Genomic DNA, 24894 nt, shown 5'->3' on the forward strand with positions numbered 1-24894 from the left:
CTTTTGTATTAAATTTGGAGGCAATTTCTGTGTTTCGTTGTTAATAAGAAGGTCCAAGGGATACAGTAAATCTGAAGTGAAGCATCGGAATCAAAAACTGGACTCACACGAGAGGTTCAAATCATAGAAAGTGAAAGTGTCAGCCCTCTTTTACTTAAGTCGGCATTGTGCCTTTTGTATTAAATTCGGATGCAATTTCTGTGTTTCATCGTCAATACGAAGGCCCAAGGTATACAGTAAAAATGAAGTGAAGCATCGGAATCAAATACTGGACTTACAGGAGAGGTTGAAATCATGGAAAGTTAGAATGTCAGTCCTCTTGTACATAAGTTGGCATTGAGCCCTTTGTATTAAATTCGGACGCAATCTCTGTGTTTCATCGTCAATAAGAACGTCCAAGTTATACAGTGAACCTGAAGTGAAGCATCGGAATCTAAAACTGGACTCACAGGAGAGGTTCTAATCATAGAAAGTTAGAGTGTCTGTTTTCTTGTACTTAAGTCGGCATTGTGCCTTTGTATTAAATTCGGATGCAATTTCTGTGTTTCATCGTCAATAAGAACGTCCAAGTTATACAGTGAACCTGAAGTGAAGCATCGGAATTTAAAACTGGACTCACAGGAGAGGTTCAAATCATTGAAAGTGAGAGTGTAAGTCCCCTTTTACTTAAGTCGGCATTTTGCCTTTTGTATTAAATTAGGATGCAATTTCTGTGTTTCATCTTCAATAAGATGGCCAAAGGTATACAGTAAACCTGAAGTGTAGCATCGGAATCTAAAACTGAACTCACAGTAGGTGTTTGAATCATAGAAAGTTACGGTGTGAGTCCTCTTGTACTTAAGTCGGCATTGTGCCTTTTGTATTAAATTCGGATGCAATTTATGTGTTTCATCGTCAATAAAAAGGTTCACGGTATACAGTAAACGTGAAGTGAAGCATCGGAATCTAAAACTGGACTCACATAAAAGGTTGAAATCATGGAAAGTTAGAGTGTCAGTCCTCTTCTACTTAAGTCGGCATTGTGACTTTTGTATTAAATTCGGACGCAAACTCTGTGTTTCATCGTTAATAGGAAGGTCTAAGTTATACAGTAAAGCTGAAGTGAAGCATCGGAACCTAAAACTGGACTCACAGGAGAGGTTCAAATCATAGAAAGTTAGAGTGTCAGCCCTCTTGTACTTAAGTCGGCATTGTGACTTTTGTATTAAATTGGGATGCAATTTCTGTGTTTCATCGTCAATAAAAAGGTCCAAGGGATACAGTAAACCTGAATTGAAGCATCGGAATCTAAAAGTGGACCCACAGGAGAGGTTCGAATCGTAGAAAGTTAGAGTGTCAGTGCTCTTGTACTTAAGTCGGCATTGTACCTTTTGTATTAAATTCGGATGCAATTTCTGTGTTTCATCGTCAATACGAAGGTCCAAGAGATACAGTTAACCTGAAGTGAAGCATCGGAATCTACAACTGGACTCACAGGAGAGGATTAAATCACAGAATGTTACGGTGTGAGTCATCTTGTACTTAAGTCGGCATTGTGCCATTTGTATTAAATTCGGATGCAATTTTTTTGTTTCATCGTCAATAAAAACTTTCAAGGTATACAGTAAACCTGAAGTGAAGCATCGGAATCTAAAACTGGACTCACAGGAGAGGAGCGAATCATAGAGAGTTGGATTATCACTCCTCTTGTACTTAAGTCGGTATTGTGCTTTTTCTATGAAATTCGGATGCAATTCCTGTGTTTCATCGTCAATACGAAGGTCCAAGGGATACAGTTAACCTGAAGTGAAGCATCGGAATCTAAAAGTGGACTCACAGGAGAGGTTGAAATCATGGAAAGTTAGAATGTCAGTCCTCTTGTACTTAAGTCGGCATTGAGCCTTTTGTATTAAATTCGGACGCACACTCTGTGTTTCATCGTCAATAAGAATGTTCAAGTTATACAGTAAACCTGAAGTGAAGCTACTGAATCTATAACTGGAATCACAGGAGAGGTTCAAATCATAGAAAGTTAGAGTGTCAGCCCTCTTGTACTTAAGTCGGCATTGTGCATTTTGTATTAAATTCGGATGCAATTTCTGTGTTTCATCGTCAATAAGAAGGTCCGCGGTATACAGTAAACCAGAAGTGAAGCATCCGAATCTAAAACTGGACTCACTGGAGCGGTTCAAATCATAGAAAGTGAGAGTGTCCGTCCTCTTGTACTTAAGTCGTCATTGTGCCTCTTGTATTAAATTCGGAAGCAATTTCTGTGTTTCATCGTCAATACGAAGGTCCAAGGGATACAGTTAATCTGAAGTGAAGCATCGGAATCTAAAACTGGACTCACAGGAGAGGTTTAAATCACAGAAATTTACAGTGTGAGTCCTCTTGTACTTAGGTCGGCATTGTGCCATTTGTATTAAATTCCTATGCAATTTCTTTGTTTCATCGTCAATACGAAGGTCCAAGGGATACAGTTAACCTGAAGTGAAGCATCGGAATATAAAATTGGACTCACAGGAGAGGTTCAAATCATAGAAAGTTAGAGTGTCAGTCCTCTTGTACTTAAGTCGGCATTGTGCATTTTGTATTAAATTCGGATGCTATTTCTGTGTTTCATCGTCAATAAGAAGGTGCAAGGGATACAATAGACCTGAAGTGAAGCATCGGAATCTAAAACTGGACTCACAGGAGCGGTTCAAATCATAGAAAGCGAGAGTGTCAGTCCTCTTGTACTAAAGCCATCATTGTGCCTTTTGTATTAAATTCAGATGCTATTTCTGTGTTTCATCGTCAATAAGACCGTCCAAAGGATACAGTAAACCTGAATTGCAGCATCAGAATCTAAAACTGGACTCACAGGATAGGTTCAAATCATAGAAAGTTAGAGTGCCAGCCCTCTTGAACTTAAGTCGGAATTTTGCCTTTTGTATTAAATTCGTATGCAATTTCTGTGTTTCATCGTCAATAAGATGGCCCAAGGTATACAGTAAACCTGAAGTGAAGCATCGGAATCTATAACTGGACTCACTGGAGTGGTTTGAATCATAGAATGTTACGGTGTGAGTCCTCTTGTACTTAAGTCGGCATTGTGCCTTTTGTATTAAATTCGGATGCAATTTCTATGTTTCATCGTCAATAAGAAGGTTCAAGGTATACAGTAAACGTGAAGTGAAGCATCGGAATCTAAAACTGGACTCACATGAGAGGTTGAAATCATGGAAAGTTAGAGTGTCAGTCCTCTTGTACTTAAGTCGGCATTGTGCCTTTTGTATTAAATTCGGACGCAAACTCTGTGTTTCATCGTCAATAAGAAGGTCCAATTGATACAGTAAACCTGAAGTGAAGCATCGGAATCTAAAACTGGACTCACAGGAGCGGTTCAAATCATAGAAAGTTAGTGTGTCAGCCCTCTTGTACTCAAGTCGGCATTGTGCCTTTTGTATTAAATTCGGATGCAATTTCTGTGTTTCTTCGTCAATAAGAAGGTCCGAGGAATTCAGTAAACCTGAAGTGAAGCATCTGAATCTAAAACTGGACTCACAGGAGAGGATCAAATCATAGAAAGTTAGAGTGTCGGTCCTCTTGTACTGCAGTCGGCATTGTGACTTTTGTATTAATTTCGGATGCAATATCTGTGTTTCATCGTCAATAAGAAGGTCCAATTGATACAGTAAACCTGAAGTGAAGCATCGGAATCTAAAACTGGACTCACAGGAGCGGATCAAATCATAGAAAGTTAGTGTGTCAGCCCTCTTGTACTCAAGTCGGCATTGTGCCTTTTGTATTAAATTCGGATGCAATTTCTGTGTTTCTTCGTCAATAAGAAGGTCCGAGGAATACAGTAAACCTGAAGTGAAGCATCTGAATCTAAAACTGGACTCACAGGAGAGGATCAAATCATAGAAAAATAGAGTGTCAGTACTCTTGTACTGCAGTCGGCATTGTGAATTTTGTATTAATTTCGGATGCAATATCTGTGTTTCATCGTCAATAAGATGGTCCAAGGGATACAGTAAACCTAGAGTGAAGCTTCGGAATCTAAAACTGGACTCACAGGAGAGGTTTAAATCATAGAAAGTTACGGTGTGAGTCCTCTTGTACTTAAGTCGGCATTGTGCCATTTGTATTAAATTCGGATGCAATTTCTGTGTTTCATCGTCAATAAAAGGGTTCAAGGTATACAGTAGACCTGAAGTGAAGCATCGGAATCTAAAGCTGGTCTCACAGGAGAGGATCTAATCATAGAAAGTTGGAGTATCACTCCTCTTGTACTTAAGTCGGTATTGTGCCTTTTCTATGATATTCGGATGCAATATCTGTGTTTCATCGTCAATAAGACGATCCAAGTGATACAGTAAACCCGAAGTGAAGCATCGTAATCTAAAACTGGACTCACAGGAGAGGTTCTAATCATAGAAAGTTAGAGTGTCTGTTTTCTTGTACTTAAGTCGGCATTGTGCCTTTGTATTAAATTCGGATGCAATTTGTGTGTTTCATCGTCAATAAGAACGTCCAAGTTATACAGTGAACCTGAAGTGAAGCATCGGAATCTAAAACTGGACTCACAGGAGAGGTTCAAATCATAGAAAGTGAGAGTGTCAGTCCCCTTTTACTTAAGTCGGCATTTTGCCTTTTGTATTAAATTCGGATGCAATTTCTGTGTTTCATCTTCAATAAGATGGCCAAAGGTATACAGTAAACCTGAAGTGTAGCATCGGAATCTAAAACTGAACTCACAGTAGGTGTTTAAATCATAGAAAGTTACGGTGTGAGTCCTCTTGTACTTAAGTCGGCATTGTGCCTTTTGTATTAAATTCGGATGCAATTTATGTGTTTCATCGTCAATAAAAAGGTTCACGGTATACAGTAAACGTGAAGTGAAGCATCGGATTCTAAAACTGGACTCACATAAAAGGTTGAAATCATGGAAAGTGAGAGTGTCAGTCCTCTTCTACTTAAGTCGGCATTGTGCCTTTTGTATTAAATTCGGACGCAAACTCTGTGTTTCATCGTCAATAAGAAGGTCTAAGTTATACAGTAAACCTGAAGTGAAGCATCGGAATCTAAAACTGGACTCACAGGAGAGGTTCAAATCATAGAAAGTTAGAGTGTCAGTCCTCTTGTACTTCAGTCGGCATTGTGACTTTTGTATTAAATTCGGATGCAATTTCTGTGTTTCATCGTCAATAAAAAGGTCCAAGGGATACAGTAAACCTGAAGTGAAGCATCGGAATCTAAAAGTGGACCCACAGGAGAGGTTCAAATCGTAGAAAGTTAGAGTGTCAGTGCTCTTGTACTTAAGTCGGCATTGTACCTTTTGTATTAAATTCGGATGCAATTTCTGTGTTTCATCGTCAATACGAAGGTCCAAGAGATACAGTTAACCTGAAGTGAAGCATCGGAATCTAAAACTGGACTCACAGGAGAGGATTAAATCACAGAATGTTACGGTGTGAATCATCTTGTACTTAAGTCGGCATTGTGCCATTTGTATTAATTTCGGATGCAATTTTTTTGTTTCATCGTCAATAAAAACTTTCAAGGTATACAGTATACCTGAAGTGAAGCATCGGAATCTAAAACTGGACTCACAGGAGAGGAGCGAATCATAGAGAGTTGGAGTATCACTCCTCTTGTACTTAAGTCGGTATTGTGCCTTTTCTATGAAATTCGGATGCAATTCCTGTGTTTCATCGTCAATACGAAGGTCCAAGGGATACAGTTAACCTGAAGTGAAGCATCGGAATCTAAAAGTGGACTCACAGGAGAGGTTGAAATCATGGAAAGTTAGAATGTCAGTCCTCTTGTACTTAAGTCGGCATTGAGCCTTTTGTTTTAAATTCGGACGCAAACTCTGTGTTTCATCGTCAATAAGAATGTCCAAGTTATACTGTAAACCTGAAGTGAAGCTACTGAATCTATAACTGGAATCACAGGAGAGGTTCAAATCATAGAAAGTTAGAGTGTCAGCCCTCTTGTACTTAAGTCGGCATTGTGCATTTTGTATTAAATTCGGATGCAATTTCTGTGTTTCATCGTCAATAAGAAGGTCCGCGGTATACTGTAAACCAGAAGTGAAGCAACTGAATCTAAAACTGGACTCACTGGAGCGGTTCAAATCATGGAAAGTGAGAGTGTCCATCCTCTTGTACTTAAGTCGTCATTGTGCCTCTTGTATTAAATTCGGAAGCAATTTCTGTGTTTCATCGTCAATACGAAGGTCCAAGGGATACAGTTAATCTGAAGTGAAGCATCGGAATCTAAAACTGGACTCACAGGAGAGGTTTAAATCACAGAAATTTACAGTGTGAGTCCTCTTGTACTTAAGTCGGCATTGTGCCATCTGTATTAAATTCGGATGCAATTTCTTTGTTTCATCGTCAATACAAAGGTCCAAGGGATACAGTTAACCTGAAGTGAAGCATCGGAATATAAAAGTGGACTCACAGGAGAGGTTCAAATCATAGAAAGTTAGAGTGTCAGTCCTCTTGTACTTAAGTCGGCATTGTGCATTTTGTATTAAATTCGGATGCTATTTCTGTGTTTCATCGTCAATAAGAAGGTGCAAGGGATACAATAGACCTGAAGTGAAGCATCGGAATCTAAAACTGGACGTACAGGAGCGGTTCAAATCATAGAAAGTGAGAGTGTCAGTCCTCTTGTACTAAAGCCATCTTTGTGCCTTTTGTATTAAATTCGGACGCAAACTCTGTGTTTCATCGTCAATAAGAAGGTCCAATTGATACAGTAAACCTGAAGTGAAGCATCGGAATCTAAAACTGGACTCACAGGAGCGGTTCAAATCATAGAAAGTTAGTGTGTCAGCCCTCTTGTACTCAAGTCGGCATTGTGCCTTTTGTATTAAATTCGGATGCAATTTCTGTGTTTCTTCGTCAACAAGGAGGTCCGAGGAATACAGTAAACCTGAAGTGAAGCATCTGAATCTAAAACTGGACTCACAGGAGAGGATCAAATCATAGAAAGTTAGAGTGTCAGTCCTCTTGTACTGCAGTCGGCATTGTGACTTTTGTATTAATTTCGTATGCAATATCTGTGTTTCATCGTCAATAAGATGGTCCAAGGGATACAGTAAACCTGAAGTGAAGCTTCGGAATCTAAAACTGGACTCACAGGAGAGGTTCAAATCATAGAAAGTTAGAGTGTCAATCCTCTTGAACTTAAGTCGGCATTGTGCCTTTTGTATTAAATTCGGATGCAATTTCTGTGTTTTATCGTCAATACGAAGGTCCAAAGGATACAGTAAACCTGAAGTGAAGCATCGGAATCTAAAAGTGGACTCACAGGAGAGGTTCATCACATAGAAAGTTAGTGTGTCAGTCCTCATGTACTTAAGTCGGCATTGCGCCTTTTGTATTAATTTCCGATGCAATTTCTGTGTTTCATCGTCAATAAGAAGGTCCAAGGTATATAGTAAACCTGAAGTGAAGCATCGGAACCTAAACTGGACTCACAGGAGAGGTTTAAATCATAGAAAGTTACGGTGTGAGTCCTCTTGTACTTAAGTCGGCATTGTGCCATTTGTATTAAATTCGGATGCAATTTCTGTGTTTCATCGTCAATAAAAGGGTTCAAGGTATACAGTAGACCTGAAGTGAAGCATCGGAATCTAAAACTGGTCTCACAGGAGAGGATCTAATCATAAAAAGTTTGAGTACCACTCCTCTTGTACTTAAGTCGGTATTGTGCCTTTTCTATGAAATTCGGATGCAATTTCTCTGTTTCATCGTCACTAAGACGATCCAAGTGATAGAGTAAACCCGAAGTGAAGCATCGTAATCTAAAACTGGACTCACAGGAGAGGTTCAAATCATAGAAAGTGAGAGTGTCAGTCCTCTTTTACTTAACTCGGCATTGTGTCTTTTGAATTAAATTCGGACGCAAACTCTGTGTTTCATCGTCAATAAGAAGGTCCAATTGTTACAGTAAACCTGAAGTGAAGCATCGGAATCTAAAACTGGACTCACAGGAGCGGATCAAATCATAGAAAGTTAGTGTGTCAGCCCTCTTGTACTCAAGTCGGCATTGTGCCTTTTGTATTAAATTCGGATGCAATTTCTGTGTTTCTTCGTCAATAAGAAGGTCCGAGGAATACAGTAAACCTGAAGTGAAGCATCTGAATCTAAAACTGGACTCACAGGAGAGGATCAAATCATAGAAAGTTAGAGCGTCAGTCCTCTTGTACTGCAGTCAGCATTGTGACTTTTGTATTAATTTCGGATGCAATATCTGTGTTTCATCGTCAATAAGATGGTCCAAGGGATACAGTAAACCTTAAGTGAAGCTTCGGAATCTAAAACTGGACTCACAGGAGAGGTTCATATCATAGAAAGTTAGAGTGTCAATCCTCTTGTACTTAAGTCGGCATTGTGCCTTTTGTATTAAATTCGGATGCAATTTCTGTGTTTTATCGTCAATACGAAGGTCCAAGGGATACAGTAAACTTGAAGTGAAGCATCGGAATCTAAAAGTGGACTCACAGGAGAGGTTCATCACATAGAAAGTTAGTGTGTCAGTCCTCATGTACTTAAGTCGGCATTGCGCCTTTTGTATTAAATTCGGATGCAATTTCTGCGTTTCATCGTCAATAAGAAGGTCCTAGGTATATAGTAAACCTGAAGTGGAGCATCGGAATCTAAAACTGGACTCACAGGAGAGGTTTAATTCATAGAAAGTTACGGTGTGAGTCCTCTTGTACATAAGTTGGCATTGAGCCTTTTGTATTAAATTCGGACGCAATCTCTGTGTTTCATCGTCAATACGAACGTCCAAGTTATACAGTAAACCTGAAGTGAAGCATCGGAATCTAAAACTGGACTCACAGGAGAGGTTCAAATCATAGCAAGTTAGAGTGTCTGTTCTCTTGTACTTAAGTCGGCATTGTGCCTTTGTATTAATTTCGGATGCAATTTCTATGTTTCATCGACAATACGAAGGTCCATGGGATACAGTAAACCTGAAGTGAAGCATCGGAATATAAAAGTGGACTCACAGGAGAGGTTCAAATCATAGAAAGTTAGAGTGTCAGTCCACTTGCACTTACGTCGGCATTGTGCCTTTTGTATTAAATTCTGATGCAATTTCTGTGTTTCATCGTCAATAAGAAGGTCCAATTCATACAGTAAACCTGAATTGAAGCATCGGAATCTAAAACTCGACTCACAGGAGCGGTTCAAATCATAGAAAGTGAGAGTGTCAGTCCTCTTGTACTAAAGTCGGCATTGTGCCTTTTGTATTAAATTCAGATGGAATTTCTGTGTCTCATCGTCAATAAGACGGTCCAAAGGATACAGTAAACCTGAAGTGAAGCACCTGAATCTAAAACTGGACTCACAGGAGAGGTTCAAATCATAGAAAGTGAGAGTGTCAGTCCCCTTTTACTTAAGTCGGCATTTTGCCTTTTGTATTAAATTCGGATGCAATTTCTGTGTTTCATCGTCAATAAGATGGCCAAAGGTATACAGTAAACCTGAAGTGTAGCATCGGAATCTAAAACTGAACTCACAGTAGGTGTTTAAATCATAGAAAGTTACGGTGTGAGTCCTCTTGTACTTAAGTCGGCATTGTGCCTTTTGTATTAAATTCGGATGCAATTTATGTGTTTCATTGTCAATAAAAAGGTTCACGGTATACAGTAAACGTGAAGTGAAGCATCGGAATCTAAAACTGGACTCACATAAAAGGTTGAAATCATGGAAAGTTAGAGTGTCAGTCCTCTTGTACTTAAGTCGGCATTGTGCCTTTTGTATTAAATTCGGACGCAAACTCTGTGTTTCATCGTCAATAAGAAGGTCTAAGTTATACAGTAAACCTGAAGTGAAGCATCGGAATCTAAAACTGGACTCACAGGAGAGGTTCAAATCATAGAAAGTTAGAGTGTCAGCCCTCTTGTACTTAAGTCGGCATTGTGCCTTTTGTATTAAATTCGGATGCAATTTCTGTGTTTCATCGTCTATAAGAATGTCCGAGGTATACAGTAAACCTGAAGTGAAGCATCTGAATCTAAACCTGGTCTCACAGGAGAGGTTCAAATCGTAGACAGTTAGAGTGTCAGTCCTCTTGTACTTCAGTCGGCATTGTGACTTTTGTATTAAATTAGGATGCAATTTCTGTGTTTCATCGTCAATAAGAAGGTCCAAGGGATACAGTAAACCTGAAGTGAAGCATCGGATTCTAAAAGTGGACCCACAGCAGATTTTCAAATCGTAGAAAGTTAGAGTGTCAGTCCTCTTGTACTTAAGTCGGCATTGTACGTTTTGTATTAAATTCGGATGCAATTTCTGTGTTTCATTGTCAATACAAAGGTCCAAGGGATACAGTTAACCTGAAGTGAAGCATCGGAATCTAAAACTGGACTCACAGGAGCGGTTCAAATCATAGAAAGTGCGAGTGTCAGTCCTCTTGCACTTAAGTCGTCATTGTGCCCTTTGTATAAAATTCGGATGCAATTCCTGTGTTTCATCGTCAATACGAAGGTCCAAGGGATACAGTTAACTTAAAGTGAAGCATCGGAATCTAAAACTGGACTCACAGGCGAGATTCAAATCATAGAAAGTGAGAGTGTCAGTCCTCTTTTACATAAGTCGGCATTGTGCCTTTTGTATTAAATTTGGATGCAATTTCTGTGTTTCATCGTCAATAAGAAGGTCCAAGGGATACAGTAAAATTGAAGTGAAGCATCGGAATCTAAAACTGGACTCACATAAAAGGTTGAAATCATGGAAAGTTAGAGTGTCAGTCCTCTTGTACTTAAGTCGGCATTGTGCCTTTTGTATTAAATTCGGACGCGAACTCTGTGTTTCATCGTCAATAAGAAGGTCTAAGTTATACAGTAAACCTGAAGTGAAGCATCGGAATCTAAAACTGGACTCACAGGAGAGGTTCAAATCATAGAAAGTTAGAGTGTCAGCCCTCTTGTACTTAAGTCGGCATTGTGCCTTTTGTATTAAATTCGGATGCAATTTCTGTGTTTCATCGTCAATAAGAATGTCCGAGGTATACAGTAAACCTGAAGTGAAGCATCTGAATCTAAACCTGGTCTCACAGGAGAGGTTCAAATCGTAGACAGTTAGAGTGTCAGTCCTCTTGTACTTCAGTCGGCATTGTGACTTTTGTATTAAATTAGGATGCAATTTCTGTGTTTCATCGTCAATAAGAAGGTCCAAGGGATACAGTAAACCTGAAGTGAAGCATCGGATTCTAAAAGTGGACCCACAGCAGATTTTCAAATCGTAGAAAGTTAGAGTGTCAGTCCTCTTGTACTTAAGTCGGCATTGTACGTTTTGTATTAAATTCGGATGCAATTTCTGTGTTTCATCGTCAATACAAAGGTCCAAGGGATACAGTTAACCTGAAGTGAAGCATCGGAATCTAAAACTGGACTCACAGGAGCGGTTCAAATCATAGAAAGTGAGAGTGTCAGTCCTCTTGCACTTAAGTCGTCATTGTGCCCTTTGTATAAAATTCGGATGCAATTCCTGTGTTTCATCGTCAATACGAAGGTTCAAGGGATACAGTAAACCTGAAGTGAAGCATCGGAATCTAAAACTGGACTCACAGGAGAGGTTTAAATCACAGAATGTTACGGTGTGAGTCATCTTGTACTTAAGTCGGCATTGTGCCATTTGTATTAAATTCGGATGCAATTTTTTTGTTTCATCGTCAATAAAAACGTTCAAGGTATACAGTAAACCTGAAGTGAAGCATCGGAATCTAAAACTGGACTCACAGGAGAGGAGCTAATCATAGAGAGTTGGAGTATCACTCCTCTTGTACTTAAGTCGGTATTGTGCCTTTTCTATGACATTCGGATGCAATTCCTGTGTTTCATCGTCAATACGAAGGTCCAAGGGATACAGTTAACCTGAAGTGAAGCATCGGAATCTAAAACTGGACTCACAGGAGAGGTTGAAATCATGGAAAGTTAGAATGTCAGTCCTCTTGTACTTAAGTCGGCATTGAGCCTTTTGTATTAAATTCGGACGCAAACTCTGTGTTTCATCGTCAATAAGAATGTCCAAGTTATACAGTAAACCTGAAGTGAAGCTACTGAATCTAAAACTGGACTCACAGGAGAGGTTCGAATCATAGAAAGTTAGAGTGTCAGCCCTCTTGTACTTAAGTCGGCATTGTGCCTTTTGTATTAAATTCGGATGCAATTTCTATGTTTCATCGTCAATAAGAAGGTTCAAGGTATACAGTAGACGTGAAGTGAAGCATCGGAATCTAAAACTGGACTCACATGAGAGGTTGATATCATGGAAAGTTAGAGTGTCAGTCCTCTTGTACTTAAGTCGGCATTATGCCTTTTGTATTAAATTCGTATGCAATTTCTGTGTTTCATCGTCAATACGATGGCCCAAGGTATACAGTAAACCTGAAGTGAAGCATCGGAATCTACAACTGGACTCACAGGAGGGGTTTGAATCATGGAATGTTACGGTGTGAGTCCTCTTGTACTTAAGTCGGCATTGAGGCTTTTGTATTAAATTCGGATGCAATTTCTATGTTTCATCGTCAATAAGAAGGTTCAAGGTATACAGTAGACGTGAAGTGAAGCATCGGAATCTAAAACTGGACTCACATGAGAGGTTGATATCATGGAAAGTTAGAGTGTCAGTCCTCTTGTACTTAAGTCGGCATTATGCCTTTTGTATTAAATTCGGACGCATACTCTGTGTTTCATCGTCAATAAGAAGGTCCAATTGATACAGTTAACCTGAAGTGAAGCATCGGAATCTAAAACTGGACGCACAGGAGCGGTTCAAATCATAGTAAGTGAGAGTGTCAGTCCTCTTGTACTAAAGTCGGCATTGTGCCTTTTGTATTTATTCAGATGGAGTTTCTGTGTTTCATCGTCAATAAGACGGTCCAAAGGATACAGTAAACCTGAAGTGAAGCATCGTAATCTAAAACTGGACTCACAGGAGAGGTTCAAATCATAGAAAGTGAGAGTGTCAGTCCCCTTTTACTTAAGTCGGAATTTTGCCTTTTGTATTTAATTCGGATGCAATTTCTGTGTTTCATCGTCAATAAGATGGCCAAAGGTATACAGTAAACCTGAAGTGTAGCATCGGAATCTAAAACTGAACTCACAGTATGGGTTCAAATCATAGAAAAATACGGTGTGAGTCCTCTTGTACTTAAGTCGGCATTGTGCCTTTTATATTAAATTCGGATGCAATTTATGTGTTTCATCGTCAATAAAAAGGTTCAAGGTATACAGTAAACGTGAAGTGAAGCATCGGAATCTAAAACTGGACTCACATAAAAGGTTGAAATCATGGAAAGTTAGAGTGTCAGTCCTCTTGTACTTAAGTCGGCATTGTGCCTTTTGTATTAAATTAGGACGCAAACTCTGTGTTTCATCGTCAATAAGAAGGTGTAAGTTATACAGTAAACCTGAAGTGAAGCATCGGAATCTAAAACTGGACTCACAGGAGAGGTTCAAATCAAAGAAAGTTAGAGTGTCAGCCCTCTTGTACTTAAGTCGCCATTGTGCCTTTTGTATTAAATTCGGATGCAATTTCTGTGTTTCATCGTCAATAAGAGTGTCCGAGGTATACAGTAAACCTGAAGTGAAGAATCTGAATCTAAAACTGGTTTCACAGGAGAGGTTTAAATCATAGACGCTTAGAGTGTCAGTCCTCTTGTACTTCAGTCGGCATTGTGACTTTTGTATTAAATTCGGACGCAAACTCTGTGTTTCATCATCAATAAGAAGGTCCAAGGGATACAGTAAACCTGAAGTGAAGCATCGGAATCTAAAACTGGAATCACAGGAGAGGATCAATTCATAGAGAGTTGGAGTATCACTCCTCTTGTACTTAAGTCGTTATTGTGCCTTTTCTATGAAATTCGGAAGCAATTCCTGTGTTTCATCGTCAATACGAAGGTCCAAGGGATACAGTTAACCTGAAGTGAAGCATCGGAATCTAAAACTGGAATCACAGGAGAGGTTGAAATCATAGAAAGTTAGAATGTCAGTCCTCTTGTACTTAAGTCGGCATTGAGCCTTTTGTATTAAATTCGGACGCAAACTCTGTGTTTCATCGTCAATAAGAATGTCCAAGTTATACAGTAAACCTGAAGTGAAGCTACTGAATCTAAAACTGGACTCACAGGAGAGGTTCAAATCATAGAAAGTTAGAGTGTCAGCCCTCTGGTACTTAAGTCGGCATTGTGCATTTTGTATTAAATTCGGATGCAATTTCTGTGTTTCATCATCAATAAGAAGGTCCGCGGTATACAGTAAACCAGAAGTGAAGCATCTGAATCTAAAACTGGACTCACAGGAGCGGTTCAAATCATAGAAACTGAGAGTGTCAGTCCTCTTGTACTTAAGTCGTCATTGTGCGTCTTGTATTAAATTCGGATGCTATTTCTGTGTTTCATCGTCAATACGAAGGTCCAAGGGATACAGTTAACCTGAAGTGAAGCATCGGAATCTAAAACTGGACTCACAGGAGAGGTTTAAATCACAGAAATTTACGGTGTGAGTCCTCTTGTACTTAAGTCCGCATTGTGCCATTTGTATTAAATTCGGATGCAATTTCTTTGTTTCATCATCAATACGAAGGTCCAAGGGATAAAGTTAACCTGAAGTGAAGCATCGGAATATAAATGTGGACTCACAGGAGAGGTTCAAATCATAGAAACATAGAGTGTCAGTCCTCTTGTACTTAAGTCGGCATTGTGCATTTTGTATTAAATTCGGATGCAATTTCTGTGTTTCATCGTCAACAAGAATGTCCGAGGTATACAGTAAACCTGAAGTGAAGCATCTGAATCTAAAACTGGACTCACAGGAGTGGTTCAAATCATAGAAAGTTAGAGTGTCAGTCCTCTTCCACTTCAGTCGGCATTGTGACTTTTGTATTAAATTCGGATGCAATTTCTGTGTTTCATCGTCAATACGAAGGACCAAGGGATACAGTAAACCAGAAGTGAAGCATCGGAATCTAAAAGTGGACTCACAGGAGAGGTTCAAATCATAGAAAGTTAGAGTGTCAGTCCTCCTGTAGTTAAGTCGGCATTGTGCCTTTTGTATTAAATTCGGATGCAATTTCTGTGTTTCATCGTCAATACGAAGGTCCAAGGGATACAGTAAACCTGAAGTGAAGCATCGGAATCTAAAAGTGGACTCACAGGAGTGGTTCAAATCGTAGAAAGTTAGAGTGTCAGTCCTCTTGTACTTAAGTCGGCATTGTGCCTGTTGTATTAATTTCGGATGCAATTTCTGTGTTTCATCGTCAATACGAAGGTCCAAGGGATACAGTTAACCTGAAGTGAAGCATCGGAATCTAAAACTGGACTCACAGGAGAGGTTTAAATCACAGTAATTTACGGTGTGAGTCCTCTTGTACTTAAGTCGGCATTGGGCCATTTGTATTAAATTCGGATGCAATTTCTTTGTTTCATCGTCAATACGATGGTCCAAGGGATACAGTTAACCTGAAGTGAAGCATCGGAATATAAAAGTGGATTCACAGGAGAGGTTCAAATCATAGAGAGTTAGAGTGTCAGTCCTGTTGTACTTAAGTCGGCATTGTGCCTTTTGTATTAAATTCGGATGCTATTTCTGTGTTTCGTCGTCAATAAGAAGGTGCAAGGGATACAATAAACCTGAAGTGAAGCATCGGAATCTAAAACTAGACTCACAGGAGCGGTTCAAATCATAGAAGGTGAGAGTGTCAGTCCTCTTGTACTAAAGCCATCATTGTGCCTTTTGTATTAAATTCGGATGCTATTTCTGTGTTTCATCGTCAATACGAAGGTCCAAGGGATACAGTTAACCTGAAGTGAAGCATCGGAATCTAAAACTGGACTCACAGGAGAGGTTTAAATCACAGAAATTTACGGTGTGAGTCCTCTTGTACTTAAGTCCGCATTGTGCCATTTGTATTAAATTCGGATGCAATTTCTTTGTTTCATCGTCAATACGAAGGTCCAAGGGATACAGTTAACCTGAAGTGAAGCATCGGAATATAAAAGTGGACTCACAGGAGAGGTTCAAATCATAGAAAGTTAGAGTGTCAGTCCTCTTGTACTTAAGTCGGCATTGTGCATTTTGTATTAAATTCGGATGCAATTTCTGTGTTTCATCGTCAATAAGAATGTCCGAGGTATACAGTAAACCTGAAGTGAAGCATCTGAATCTAAAACTGGACTCACAGGAGTGGTTCAAATCATAGAAAGTTAGAGTGTCAGTCCTCTTCTACTTCAGTCGGCATTGTGACTTTTGTATTAAATTCGGATGCAATTTCTGTGTTTCATCGTCAATACGAAGGACCACGGGATACAGTAAACCAGAAGTGAAGCATCGGAATCTAAAAGTGGACTCACAGGAGAGGTTCAAATCATAGAAAGTTAGAGTGTCAGTCCTCCTGTAGTTAAGTCGGCATTGTGCCTTTTGTATTAAATTCGGATGCAATTTCTGTGTTTCATCGTCAATACGAAGGTCCAAGGGATACAGTAAACCTGAAGTGAAGCATCGGAATCTAAAAGTGGACTCACAGGAGTGGTTCAAATCGTAGAAAGTTAGAGTGTCAGTCCTCTTGTACTTAAGTCGGCATTGTGCCTGTTGTATTAATTTCGGATGCAATTTCTGTGTTTCATCGTCAATACGAAAGTCCAAGGGATACAGTTAACCTGAAGTGAAGCATCGGAATCTAAAACTGGACTCACAGGAGAGGTTTAAATCACAGTAATTTACGGTGTGAGTCCTCTTGTACTTAAGTCGGCATTGGGCCATTTGTATTAAATTCGGATGCAATTTCTTTGTCTCATCGTCAATACGAAGGTCCAAGGGATACAGTTAACCTGAAGTGAAGCATCGGAATATAAAAGTGGACTCACAGGAGAGGTTCAAATCATAGAGAGTTAGAGTGTCAGTCCTGTTGTACTTAAGTCGGCATTGTGCCTTTTGTATTAAATTCGGATGCTATTTCTGTGTTTCGTCGTCAATAAGAAGGTGCAAGGGATACAATAAACCTGAAGTGAAGCATCGGAATCTAAAACTAGACTCACAGGAGCGGTTCAAATCATAGAAAGTGAGAGTGTCAGTCCTCTTGTACTAAAGCCATCATTGTGCCTTTTGTATTAAATTCAGATGCAATTTCTGTGTTTCATCGTCAATAAGATGGCCCAAGGTATACAGTAAACCTGAAGTGAAGCATCGGAATCTAAAACTGGACTCTCAGGAGGTGTTTGAATCATAGAAAGTTACGGTGTGAGTCCTCTTGTACTGAAGTCGGCATTGTGCCCTTTGTATTAAATTCAGATGCAATTTCTGTGTGTCATCGTCAATAAGAAGGTCCAAAGGATACAGTAAACCTGAAGTGAAGCATCGGAATCTAAAACTGGACTCACAGGAGAGGTTCAAATCATAGAAAGTGAGAGTGTCAGTCCTCTTTTACTTAAGTCGGCATTGTGCCTTTTGTATTAATTTCGGATGCAATTTCTGTGTTTCATGGTCAATAAGAATGTCCAAGGTGTACAGTAAACCTGAGGTGAAGCATGAATCTAAAACTGGACTCACAGGAGAGGTTTAAATCATAGAAAGTTAGGGTGTGAGTCCTCTTGTAATTAAGTCGGCATTGTGCCTTTTGTATTAAAATCGGATGCAATATCTGTGTTTCATCGTCAATAAGGAGGTTCAAGGTATACAGTAAACCTAAAGAGAAGCATCGGAATCTAAAACTTGACCCAGAGGAGAGGTTCAAATCATAGAAAGTGAGAGTGTCAGTCCTCTTGTACTTAAGTCGGCATTCTGGATTTTGTATTAAATTTGGATGCAATTTCTGTGTTTCATCGTCAATAAGAAGGTCCAAGGCATACAGTAAACCTGAAGTGAAGCATCGGAATCTAAAACTGGACTCACAGGAGAGGTTTAAATCACAGAAATTTACGGTGTGAGTCCTCTTGTACTTAAGTCCGCATTGTGCCATTTGTATTAAATTCGGATGCAATATCTATGTTTCATCGTCAATACGAAGGTCCAAGGGATACAGTTAACCTGAAGTGAAGCATCGGAATATAAATGTGGACTCACAGGAGAGGTTCAAATCATAGAAACATAGAGTGTCAGTCCTCTTGTACTTAAGTCGGCATTGTGCATTTTGTATTAAATTCGGATGCAATTTCTGTGTTTCATCGTCAATAAGAATGTCCGAGGTATACAGTAAACCTGAAGTGAAGCATCTGAATCTAAAACTGGACTCACAGGAGTGGTTCAAATCATAGAAAGTTAGAGTGTCACTCCTCTTCTACTTCAGTCGGCATTGTGACTTTTGTATTAAATTCGGATGCAATTTCTGTGTTTCATCGTCAATACGAAGGACCAAGGGATACAGTAAACCAGAAGTGAAGCATCGGAATCTAAAAGTGGACTCACAGGAGAGGTTCAAATCATAGAAAGTTAGAGTGTCAGTCCTCCTGTAGTTAAGTCGGCATTGTGCCTTTTGTATTAAATTCGGATGCAATTTCTGTGTTTCATCGTCAATACGAAGGTCCAAGGGATACAGTAAACCTGAAGTGAAGCATCGGAATCTAAAAGTGGACTCACAGGAGTGGTTCAAATCGTAGAAAGTTAGAGTGTCAGTCCTCTTGTACTTAAGTCGGCATTGTGCCTGTTGTATTAATTTCGGATGCATTTTCTGTGTTTCATCGTCAATACGAAGGTCCAAGGGATACAGTTAACCTGAAGTGAAGCATCGGAATCTAAAACTGGACTCACAGGAGAGGTTTAAATCACAGTAATTTACGGTGTGAGTCCTCTTGTACTTAAGTCGGCATTGGGCCATTTGTATTAAATTCGGATGCAATTTCTTTGTTTCATCGTCAATACGAAGGTCCAAGGGATACAGTTAACCTGAAGTGAAGCATCGGAATATAAAAGTGGACTCACAGGAGAGGTTCAAATCGTAGAGAGTTAGAGTGTCAGTCCTGTTGTACTTAAGTCGGCATTGTGCCTTTTGTATTAAATTCGGATGCTATTTCTGTGTTTCGTCGTCAATAAGAAGGTGCAAGGGATACAATAAACCTGAAGTGAAGCATCGGAATCTAAAACTAGACTCACAGGAGCGGTTCAAATCATAGAAAGTGAGAGTGTCAGTCCTCTTGTACTAAAGCCATCACTGTGCCTTTTGTATTAAATTCGGATGCTATTTCTGTGTTTCATCGTCAATACGAAGGTCCAAGGGATACAGTTAACCTGAAGTGAAGCATCGGAATATAAATGTGGACTCACAGGAGAGGTTCAAATCATAGAAACATAGAGTGTCAGTCCTCTTGTACTTAAGTCGGCATTGTGCATTTTGTATTAAATTCGGATGCAATTTCTGTGTTTCATCGTCAACAAGAATGTCCGAGGTATACAGTAAACCTGAAGTGAAGCATCTGAATCTAAAACTGGACTCACAGGAGTGGTTCAAATCATAGAAAGTTAGAGTGTCAGTCCTCTTCCACTTCAGTCGGCATTGTGACTTTTGTATTAAATTCGGATGCAATTTCTGTGTTTCATCGTCAATACGAAGGACCAAGGGATACAGTAAACCAGAAGTGAAGCATCGGAATCTAAAAGTGGACTCACAGGAGAGGTTCAAATCATAGAAAGTTAGAGTGTCAGTCCTCCTGTAGTTAAGTCGGCATTGTGCCTTTTGTATTAAATTCGGATGCAATTTCTGTGTTTCATCGTCAATACGAAGGTCCAAGGGATACAGTAAACCTGAAGTGAAGCATCGGAATCTAAAAGTGGACTCACAGGAGTGGTTCAAATCGTAGAAAGTTAGAGTGTCAGTCCTCTTGTACTTAAGTCGGCATTGTGCCTGTTGTATTAATTTCGGATGCAATTTCTGTGTTTCATCGTCAATACGAAGGTCCAAGGGATACAGTTAACCTGAAGTGAAGCATCGGAATCTAAAACTGGACTCACAGGAGAGGTTTAAATCACAGTAATTTACGGTGTGAGTCCTCTTGTACTTAAGTCGGCATTGGGCCATTTGTATTAAATTCGGATGCAATTTCTTTGTTTCATCGTCAATACGATGGTCCAAGGGATACAGTTAACCTGAAGTGAAGCATCGGAATATAAAAGTGGATTCACAGGAGAGGTTCAAATCATAGAGAGTTAGAGTGTCAGTCCTGTTGTACTTAAGTCGGCATTGTGCCTTTTGTATTAAATTCGGATGCTATTTCTGTGTTTCGTCGTCAATAAGAAGGTGCAAGGGATACAATAAACCTGAAGTGAAGCATCGGAATCTAAAACTAGACTCACAGGAGCGGTTCAAATCATAGAAGGTGAGAGTGTCAGTCCTCTTGTACTAAAGCCATCATTGTGCCTTTTGTATTAAATTCGGATGCTATTTCTGTGTTTCATCGTCAATACGAAGGTCCAAGGGATACAGTTAACCTGAAGTGAAGCATCGGAATCTAAAACTGGACTCACAGGAGAGGTTTAAATCACAGAAATTTACGGTGTGAGTCCTCTTGTACTTAAGTCCGCATTGTGCCATTTGTATTAAATTCGGATGCAATTTCTTTGTTTCATCGTCAATACGAAGGTCCAAGGGATACAGTTAACCTGAAGTGAAGCATCGGAATATAAAAGTGGACTCACAGGAGAGGTTCAAATCATAGAAAGTTAGAGTGTCAGTCCTCTTGTACTTAAGTCGGCATTGTGCATTTTGTATTAAATTCGGATGCAATTTCTGTGTTTCATCGTCAATAAGAATGTCCGAGGTATACAGTAAACCTGAAGTGAAGCATCTGAATCTAAAACTGGACTCACAGGAGTGGTTCAAATCATAGAAAGTTAGAGTGTCAGTCCTCTTCTACTTCAGTCGGCATTGTGACTTTTGTATTAAATTCGGATGCAATTTCTGTGTTTCATCGTCAATACGAAGGACCACGGGATACAGTAAACCAGAAGTGAAGCATCGGAATCTAAAAGTGGACTCACAGGAGAGGTTCAAATCATAGAAAGTTAGAGTGTCAGTCCTCCTGTAGTTAAGTCGGCATTGTGCCTTTTGTATTAAATTCGGATGCAATTTCTGTGTTTCATCGTCAATACGAAGGTCCAAGGGATACAGTAAACCTGAAGTGAAGCATCGGAATCTAAAAGTGGACTCACAGGAGTGGTTCAAATCGTAGAAAGTTAGAGTGTCAGTCCTCTTGTACTTAAGTCGGCATTGTGCCTGTTGTATTAATTTCGGATGCAATTTCTGTGTTTCATCGTCAATACGAAAGTCCAAGGGATACAGTTAACCTGAAGTGAAGCATCGGAATCTAAAACTGGACTCACAGGAGAGGTTTAAATCACAGTAATTTACGGTGTGAGTCCTCTTGTACTTAAGTCGGCATTGGGCCATTTGTATTAAATTCGGATGCAATTTCTTTGTCTCATCGTCAATACGAAGGTCCAAGGGATACAGTTAACCTGAAGTGAAGCATCGGAATATAAAAGTGGACTCACAGGAGAGGTTCAAATCATAGAGAGTTAGAGTGTCAGTCCTGTTGTACTTAAGTCGGCATTGTGCCTTTTGTATTAAATTCGGATGCTATTTCTGTGTTTCGTCGTCAATAAGAAGGTGCAAGGGATACAATAAACCTGAAGTGAAGCATCGGAATCTAAAACTAGACTCACAGGAGCGGTTCAAATCATAGAAAGTGAGAGTGTCAGTCCTCTTGTACTAAAGCCATCATTGTGCCTTTTGTATTAAATTCAGATGCAATTTCTGTGTTTCATCGTCAATAAGATGGCCCAAGGTATACAGTAAACCTGAAGTGAAGCATCGGAATCTAAAACTGGACTCTCAGGAGGTGTTTGAATCATAGAAAGTTACGGTGTGAGTCCTCTTGTACTGAAGTCGGCATTGTGCCCTTTGTATTAAATTCAGATGCAATTTCTGTGTGTCATCGTCAATAAGAAGGTCCAAAGGATACAGTAAACCTGAAGTGAAGCATCGGAATCTAAAACTGGACTCACAGGAGAGGTTCAAATCATAGAAAGTGAGAGTGTCAGTCCTCTTTTACTTAAGTCGGCATTGTGCCTTTTGTATTAATTTCGGATGCAATTTCTGTGTTTCATGGTCAATAAGAATGTCCAAGGTGTACAGTAAACCTGAGGTGAAGCATGAATCTAAAACTGGACTCACAGGAGAGGTTTAAATCATAGAAAGTTAGGGTGTGAGTCCTCTTGTAATTAAGTCGGCATTGTGCCTTTTGTATTAAAATCGGATGCAATATCTGTGTTTCATCGTCAATAAGGAGGTTCAAGGTATACAGTAAACCTAAAGAGAAGCATCGGAATCTAAAACTTGACCCAGAGGAGAGGTTCAAATCATAGAAAGTGAGAGTGTCAGTCCTCTTGTACTTAAGTCGGCATTCTGGATTTTGTATTAAATTTGGATGCAATTTCTGTGTTTCATCGTCAATAAGAAGGTCCAAGGCATACAGTAAACCTGAAGTGAAGCATCGGAATCTAAAACTGGACTCACAGGAGAGGTTTAAATCACAGAAATTTACGGTGTGAGTCCTCTTGTACTTAAGTCCGCATTGTGCCATTTGTATTAAATTCGGATGCAATATCTATGTTTCATCGTCAATACGAAGGTCCAAGGGATACAGTTAACCTGAAGTGAAGCATCGGAATATAAATGTGGACTCACAGGAGAGGTTCAAATCATAGAAACATAGAGTGTCAGTCCTCTTGTACTTAAGTCGGCATTGTGCATTTTGTATTAAATTCGGATGCAATTTCTGTGTTTCATCGTCAATAAGAATGTCCGAGGTATACAGTAAACCTGAAGTGAAGCATCTGAATCTAAAACTGGACTCACAGGAGTGGTTCAAATCATAGAAAGTTAGAGTGTCACTCCTCTTCTACTTCAGTCGGCATTGTGACTTTTGTATTAAATTCGGATGCAATTTCTGTGTTTCATCGTCAATACGAAGGACCAAGGGATACAGTAAACCAGAAGTGAAGCATCGGAATCTAAAAGTGGACTCACAGGAGAGGTTCAAATCATAGAAAGTTAGAGTGTCAGTCCTCCTGTAGTTAAGTCGGCATTGTGCCTTTTGTATTAAATTCGGATGCAATTTCTGTGTTTCATCGTCAATACGAAGGTCCAAGGGATACAGTAAACCTGAAGTGAAGCATCGGAATCTAAAAGTGGACTCACAGGAGTGGTTCAAATCGTAGAAAGTTAGAGTGTCAGTCCTCTTGTACTTAAGTCGGCATTGTGCCTGTTGTATTAATTTCGGATGCATTTTCTGTGTTTCATCGTCAATACGAAGGTCCAAGGGATACAGTTAACCTGAAGTGAAGCATCGGAATCTAAAACTGGACTCACAGGAGAGGTTTAAATCACAGTAATTTACGGTGTGAGTCCTCTTGTACTTAAGTCGGCATTGGGCCATTTGTATTAAATTCGGATGCAATTTCTTTGTTTCATCGTCAATACGAAGGTCCAAGGGATACAGTTAACCTGAAGTGAAGCATCGGAATATAAAAGTGGACTCACAGGAGAGGTTCAAATCGTAGAGAGTTAGAGTGTCAGTCCTGTTGTACTTAAGTCGGCATTGTGCCTTTTGTATTAAATTCGGATGCTATTTCTGTGTTTCGTCGTCAATAAGAAGGTGCAAGGGATACAATAAACCTGAAGTGAAGCATCGGAATCTAAAACTAGACTCACAGGAGCGGTTCAAATCATAGAAAGTGAGAGTGTCAGTCCTCTTGTACTAAAGCCATCACTGTGCCTTTTGTATTAAATTCGGATGCTATTTCTGTGTTTCATCGTCAATACGAAGGTCCAAGGGATACAGTTAACCTGAAGTGAAGCATCGGAATCTAAAACTGGACTCACAGGAGAGGTTTAAATCACAGAAATTTACGGTGTGAGTCCTCTTGTACTTAAGTCCGCATTGTGCCATTTGTATTAAATTCGGATGCAATTTCTTTGTTTCATCGTCAATACGAAGGTCCAAGGGATACAGTTAACCTGAAGTGAAGCTTCGGAATATAAAAGTGGACTCACAGGAGAGGTTCAAATCATAGAAAGTTAGAGTGTCAGTCCTCTTGTACTTAAGTCGGCATTGTGCATTTTGTATTAAATTCGGATGCAATTTCTGTGTTTCATCGTCAATAAGAATGTCCGAGGTATACAGTAAACCTGAAGTGAAGCATCTGAATCTAAAACTGGACTCACAGGAGTGGTTCAAATCATAGAAAGTTAGAGTGTCAGTCCTCTTCTACTTCAGTCGGCATTGTGACTTTTGTATTAAATTCGGATGCAATTTCTGTGTTTCATCGTCAATACGAAGGACCAAGGGATACAGTAAACCAGAAGTGAAGCATCGGAATCTAAAAGTGGACTCACAGGAGAGGTTCAAATCATAGAAAGTTAGAGTGTCAGTCCTCCTGTAGTTAAGTCGGCATTGTGCCTTTTGTATTAAATTCGGATGCAATTTCTGTGTTTCATCGTCAATACGAAGGTCCAAGGGATACAGTAAACCTGAAGTGAAGCATCGGAATCTAAAAGTGGACTCACAGGAGTGGTTCAAATCGTAGAAAGTTAGAGTGTCAGTCCTCTTGTACTTAAGTCGGCATTGTGCCTGTTGTATTAATTTCGGATGCAATTTCTGTGTTTCATCGTCAATACGAAAGTCCAAGGGATACAGTTAACCTGAAGTGAAGCATCGGAATCTAAAACTGGACTCACAGGAGAGGTTTAAATCACAGTAATTTACGGTGTGAGTCCTCTTGTACTTAAGTCGGCATTGGGCCATTTGTATTAAATTCGGATGCAATTTCTTTGTCTCATCGTCAATACGAAGGTCCAAGGGATACAGTTAACCTGAAGTGAAGCATCGGAATATAAAAGTGGACTCACA

The sequence above is a fragment of the Schistocerca americana genome, chromosome 5 (assembly GCF_021461395.2).
Source record: "Schistocerca americana isolate TAMUIC-IGC-003095 chromosome 5, iqSchAmer2.1, whole genome shotgun sequence".
Lineage (NCBI taxonomy): Eukaryota > Metazoa > Arthropoda > Insecta > Orthoptera > Acrididae > Schistocerca > Schistocerca americana.